Raw genomic sequence first — 7,102 nt, 5'->3', positions numbered from 1 at the left:
CGATCATCAAAGCATGGCTCTGAATTTCAATTTGTTCAGAGTAAAGCATTTACAAAACATAAAGATGAATAAAATTGTTCCCACTGCTGCAGCTGTTTTAAATTCTAATGGAATCCAGTGTCTTTAAAACACACAAATATCCCCCTAGAGAGTTTGCAACTCAAATAATGCAGTGCCCAGAATGGAAAAAGAAACTCTCTAGACACAAAAGGGAAACTGACTTCATTGATTTGTTTTGTTCCAGTAAAGGAGAGGAAAGAGAACAGGAATAGTGACAAGTAGACTGGATTTTCTAGGGCTCTGTTTCCATTTTGATATTTAAACTACTATTCATACCAGAAAAACATTTCTTTGTTTGCAATACATGTTTTTTAAGCAGAGACTCCCTTTAAAAGATTCCAGCACATAATCCCCCATCCTCAAAGGGTTATGGAAACAATTCTAACCTTGTAGCTCAAGTCTGGCAAGCTGTCTTCCACTCACAGGCTTCTCCACACCTCCTTTGCTTCATGAAGCACATCAGCTGCAATGACCACATGCACCTGTGTGTGTGCTGTGTGCACTGCTCAGATCTTTAGGCCGCAATCCATGCCTGTGGAGTCTCATTGAAGTTAGTGGGATCCAGGTGCACAGAGCAGCTTGCAGGATTGGGGCATTAGGCTGTAGGGCCTAGATTCTCAAAGGTATTTAGGCACCTAACTTACACTGATTTCAATCCTAAATAGGTTAGAGGATCCAGGCCTTAGTGCTTTGAGGCAGGGACATCTAATCTATGTGGCACAATTTACCTGTAATTTGACTCTCTTTTATAAACAGCAAATAAATAATAGTACTGTATTCTGCACTTACGTGGCTTTTTCCATCCAAGGATCTCAAGGGGCTTTATAAAGAGGAAGAGGGGTCATCATGAGTCTCCTTTAATAGATGGGGAAACTGAGGCACAGGAGGTGGTTGGTTGGTTTGTTTTTGAACTAAAGTGGTCAAAAGCAGTCTGATTTTGAATGCCTCAGTGTTTTGGAGGCCAATTTGAAAAATCCTGGACCTGATTTTCAGACTGATGCCCAGATTCTCAAAGCTACTTAGGCATCTAACTTCCTCTGATTTCAAAGGGAATTAGGCACCTAAATACCTGTGAGGATTTGAGTCTGGGCCCCTGCACCTTCAGCAGAAGTAAAGAAACCTGCAGGTGCTTGATACTTCTGAAAGTCAGTCCCAGTGTTGGGCACCCAAAACAATCAGCAGCCACATGAAAATCTGAGCAGTTGTGACTTGCCCAAGGTCACTCAAAGTTCCTAAAGGGCTGAGAGGGATTTAGAAGAAATACCGTGTAAAAGGAACTTTGTTATTGGTAGAGCCATGCAATGGGCAGTGAGGGAACAAGGCAGAATGACAAACATGCTTCCAAGAGCCGGAGAGGGATTACACACTAGCTGAAAAATGCAGGGAAGTCTATTCTCTAGGTTTGTTTACCCGTCTGTCACAGCCCCATTTAGTTTCATTCCCCAGCCACAGGGCAGTCTCCAGTTCAGGGTAAGAATGTTAAATGGACAAGATCTCACAGCAATTTGCAAAATCCACTGCGAGTGGAGACAGACACTAGATGGCATCCTGCAGCCCTTGATTAAAATGCTGCCTCTTTTAAGCACAAGAACGGATGAGGGTGAAAATAAACCCACGGTTCTCCAGTGAAGTGCTCCTAAAATGTAATTAACGACTCTCATTATTTCTACTGCAGTAGAAGCCAATCAGAGATTAGGGCCCTATTGTACCAGACAGTAGATAGACAACACAAAGACAGTCCCTGCCTCAGAGAAGTCGTCATCTCAGTGCAATTCCTGTCCCAGGGCAAGACCCTGCCCTTGCTATTACAAAGTCATCTTCACTTCTGGCTAATCTGTTAGGACTTTGAGTGGTGTGTATAGAGATCCTGACATGCCCAAGTTTTGGGCTGTATTTGAAGGCCAGCCCCAGCTTGCGGTTGGCAAGTGGAACCCACTTGCACGCTGCAGCCTTTACTGAGATCAGTTTATCCCTGGACCCTGACAGACTCTGTATTCACTTCAGAATCCAGCACTTTGTTTGTACAGTAGAGAGAAAGATGAACGACTCCCCCTCGCCTCCCATTCCCTGGCTCTGAGCCTTCAATAACTCCCCAGCCAGGAAGTGCATTTGTCACCCTCTTCCTCTTGATTTCTTCGTGCGGCTAGTGTTTGCCGAATCTATGCTGAGTCTGAGGGGCTGTTTACCTCGGAGCGCAGCTTTCCAACCTTCATGAGGCGTTCCATCCATTCCCCCCACCCTCCCACAGGTGTTTCACAATTACATCGTTGTCCTATCCAAAGGGGCATCCTGGAGAGAGCGTGGGCAGCACAGCAAAGAAGCAAGGCACGCCCACACACACACAGACCCCAGCACCAGCAGTCGGTGCTCATCACAGATCCCCCCACGCTATCCTTATCTGCCTGGGAAATGAACGAACGTTTCTCACTTTTTCATTTGGATGAGGACAAAATGCTGCGAAAGCAAGACAGCCACTGAGGAGGTGGAAAAGGGAGAGAGGGGTTTGTACAAGGGTCCAGTCAGACCTGCCTGTGCAGGATTTACGCCTCACCCACTTGTCTGCACATCCACCCCCTACCCCATCCAGAGAACCCCAGCACAAGGCTGATACCTTGATCTCCTCCCCAGCTGTGACAAGCACCTCTCTCTCTCCCCCATCCCAGCCAGGAGAGGTGGTCTCTGTCTTGGCCTACTTGCTCCGGGAAGGGTTAATCTCTCCCGCCTATTCCCATCTGCTGATTCTGATTGCTCTGAATTACCATACAGATTGAGACAGCCAGGCCTGTGATTTCACAAGAGCCTCTGCCAGGCTCCTTCAAGTGGCCAGAGACCCTCAGCCTTTTCCATCCTTCGCCCAGAGGCTCCGCTTTCCCTCAGAGATGGATCTCTGCCTGTGCCCTCTGCACCTGCTTCTGTCTGATGAGGGCAGCATCTAATGACTCCAATTTGGAAAGAAACTCAAGAGGAGAGATAATGACAGAGATTGGCTGCTTTCTGACTAGTCCTAGAATCCCACTTCTCCTCATGCCCGTCAACATCAGAAAAGGAACAAGCCAGCCACCTCTTCCCCCAGCCCCTCCCTGTCCATAGCCTTCTAGGCTGATGGGTCTTGCCCTTTTTCCTGGCTAGTCCCATTCACCACAGCTATGGCACATCTGTGCCCACAACTCCCAACCTTGCAGCCCTGGTGGAAAAGAGTGGAGGTGGGCTTCTGTGCCAGTCAGCTAAATCCAAGGGGACGCTGAATTGGCAGCAGCAGCAGCCACCTCTGGCCAGGGTAGATTTCCCCAAATCGCCTTCCCCTCAGCACCCAGGCAATATCCTGTGATGTAATCAGTGATTACACAGAGCAATGCGGGGTCAGTCCAGTCCTGATGCAGACTAGGAAGTGACTGCTTTCCTCTCCAGGCAGCCTGGCAACTCGAGAGGACAATTTCTGAGCCAGATTTGGTCGTGTAATAGCAGCATGCCCCTTTGTACTCTGTGCCAGCCCAGGGCTCTTGCAACACTCTGCCACGGATTATCCATAGGGATTGAATCTGGGCTCTTTTGCACCAGAAGCACAGCTCTCTACCACTCGAGTTAAAGGAGCTAGCAGCAGTAGTAGGCACTTATCTGCTGTGAGGACGAGCCACCAGAGAGGGACACGCTTTGCCAGCATCTTACACAACCATCTAGGGTGCCATCCTGATTTAAGGGGGCTGTGTCAGACGAGCACTGAAGCTACAGGCCTCACTGTTTCAATGGCTGCGGAATGCCTGCCCACCTCAGTCCTCCCCTCAGAAAGGCAGATGCTGTTTCTGCTCAAATGGCCCCCATCCCCACCTCCTTGTGGGGAGTCAGGGCAGGTTCTCTCATGCCGTGGCCCCGTCTCCCCCTCAGCCTGGGAGTCAGGAGAGTCTTCCTTGTGTGGCCTCTGGAATTTACCTCAGGGAACAGAGATGAACCATGAGCCTTTGTGTCTCTAATAGACTCCAGGGCAGCTCCTCCTGAGCATCCCCAGATTTGGGCACTTTCCTGCGTCTCCCGGTAACAGGGCCATCAGGCTAAATGTCACCCTGGCACTTGCTATTCATCACCCCAGTGTGAGCCTCAAGCAAAAACCCAGCAGGACTCTGGGGAGCTGAGTACGTAGGCAGATGCACTGGAGAGCTCTGGCAGGAGGGGGCGGAGGGGCATGCAGGCTGAGACGGCGAATGTGCCTATAGTTATACAGAGAGGTAGAGGAAGCCCCCGTCAGAGTGGGAGAAGGGGACCTTTGGGACAGCATTGGCAGTGGGGGGTATGAAATATAGAGCAAGCCCCTTCCTAGGATGGAAGGGAAGCCCCAGGGGTCAGAAATATGGAGACAGCCCCTCCTGCTGTGGGAGATGTGGGGGTGCTCTGGGATAGCTGTGAGGCCTCGCAATCCCCCATCTCTCCAGGCCTACTCCACTGGCCAGTGAACCAGCCTCTCTCACATCTCACCTCCTCGCTCTCCCAGCTGAGTGCGGGTCATTTTCCACGCAGGCTCAAACAAGCAGGGGCAGGAGACGATGACTTGCCACAGTGAAGCCGCGTCAGCTTCCCTTCAAGCCTCTCCTCTCCCCGGATCGCTTGGGCTGCTCTGGTGGCCGTTGGGTGTCCTTTTTTCGCCCAGTCTTCATTTAAATTGAGGTTTTAAGGCTTCTTCCCACCCAGCCACGTGGCGGGGCCGAGTCTCAGCAAACAGCTTCAGCCATTTGAATGGTGCCTACAGGGAACCTGGAGAACCCTTCACATTCAAGGGGCTCTTTTTGCACGTCCACCCTGTCAGGGGCCTAGTGGGATAATCTTGGGTCCCTGGTAGGTGTGCAGCAGCTACCGCAAAGGACACAGTCAGCGCTCAGCACACCCAGCAACGCAGAGCATTAGGGATCATGGAGTAAGGTGTGAGACTGGCACCCAACTCCCAGCAAATTGGAATCAGGCACCTAAATCCCTTAGGCCCCTTTGAAAATAGCAGCCTCTGCACTTAATCCTTTCTTACACCCGGGGCCGATGGGAGCACACGCACCCCGCTACATGCGCACACCCATTAGGGATAGAACCCCTGGCTATTGCCTCACCTGGCCTCAGGGTAAGAGAATTCAGGCATGGTTAGTCCTGTTAGGTCCCCTCTTGTCCACCTCAGAGGGACCAATGCACTTTAATCCCGTACAGTATTTCCAGGGCTCTGTCTAGCCAAGTTTTAGATTTCCCAACAGTTGGGGCTTCCACCCTGTGGCCAGGGAGACGATTCCAGTTTCAGAGATTGCAATGGCCAGGACATTTCCCCGATATTCAGCTCCAATTTGCCTTTGCTTCATTTCCTCCCATTCTTCCTCGTCATACCCCTCAGCGTCATTTTCCCGCCTCACTCGACAATTATAGCCATAGACGGTTATCATAGCAAAGAGAGACTGACGTGCTGCAAACAGTTAATATTCAGGAACTGTGTCAGCTGGGTGAATCTGCATTGCTAGCCCGATTTTGCAAATGGGGAAACTGAGGCCCAGAGCAGCCAAGTGATTTGCAAGGTCACACAGGAAGTCACTGGCAGACCTAGGAAGAGAACATAGAAATCTTGACTCCCACTCCTTTGCTTCAGTCTCTCAGTTTCTGAATCAGGTCACAGCCTCCCTCCCTGCTCACAGCGCGAAAAGTATCACGGTTAGGTGTCACAGTGAGCAGAGAGAACTGTTTCCTTGCTGCTGGACAGTGCTTCTGTCTCAGGATCCCAAAGCACTTCACAAACAGGAGTCTCTTCACTTGCCAGTTGTCAGTGGTGGACCATTGCTGGGAATTATGGCTCACGGGAGGCAGCTAACTGCCAAAACTTTACATGCATCTCTTCCGGACCGCATCACAGCTGAGGTGCATCTAGTCCAGTATTTTCTCTCTCATTGTGGTCAGCACCAACTGCTTCAGAGGAACGGGCAAGCAACCCAGCAGCAGGCGGCTGTGGGATCGTCTGCCCTCCTTGAAAGCCTCGTGAAGTGTTAGAGACTGGTTTAAACCCTGAGCTTTTAGATCCCTTCCAAAATGTGTTAGCTTAAACTCTTATATTAGCATGGCTGACTCTTTCTGGTCCCTGTATCTTGAGGGCATTCTGGGGCTGGCAAGCACCTCCCCGGGGAATACCCACGAGGCAGGCTTCCACAGTGGCAAAGGCCTAGCAGGAGCGCCCTGGCCCCCCCGCCATGTAGGGTTCTCCTGCAAGTGTAGCAACTGGAGTGCACTGCGCTCTGGCTAGTCCAGGCTGCCAAATGGCCCAATAGGGAATTGTGGGCCCCAATCCTAAGTTGGGAGCCCCTGGGGCTGCTTAAGGGTACACCAGGGGCTACAGCCACCTTTGCCCTCACCCCTAACAAGCTGAGCATCGTGGAAGGTGCAGCTCAGAAGCAGGGCCTGGGCTCGTCATCTGACTCATCCTCTTGCATTGCTGTGGGATCCCCGAGTGTATACCGAGGTCCCTTCAGCAGGATGGGAGCATACAAGTGCTGCCTCGGTCCCACAATACCTCTGCCCCGCCGCAGCCTGCAATCCCATCCTCCTGCCCGGGAAACCCACAAGAAAACCACACTGCACTGAAAGGAGCGAGATGTATTTTTTTGCCAGACTAAGAAAATCCTAGTTAAACACAGAAACACGCGTGTGGTTTGGAAGTTGCCGTCCATTTCCTAGCCTGCTGCTGTAGCACAGAGGGGCCAGTACAATGCCCTGGAGGCCACGGGCTCAGTTCAGTCATTGCCACTCCCTGGGCAGTTAGGCCGCAGGCACCAGGAAGACATCGGCCATGGGTGGCTCTGACAGACGTCACAGTCAGAGCTGGGGGGAAATGATCCATTGTACAGTCAGTGAAGGGAAGAACCAGCCCTGAAGAGCAGGGGGCTTCTGAAGAGCGAGGGGAGCGAAGAATCCTTTGCCACTACCCGTCTCCTAACATGCACACACAAAGGCAAAGTCTCTCTGTTTCTACGCGGATAATAAATAACATTTTTGCAGCCACTGCCCACCTCTGCTTGTCAGCTCCCACCCAGCT

The sequence above is a fragment of the Chelonia mydas genome, chromosome 26 (assembly GCF_015237465.2).
Source record: "Chelonia mydas isolate rCheMyd1 chromosome 26, rCheMyd1.pri.v2, whole genome shotgun sequence".
Taxonomy (NCBI): Eukaryota; Metazoa; Chordata; order Testudines; family Cheloniidae; genus Chelonia; species Chelonia mydas.
This window is presented reverse-complemented; position numbering follows the sequence as displayed.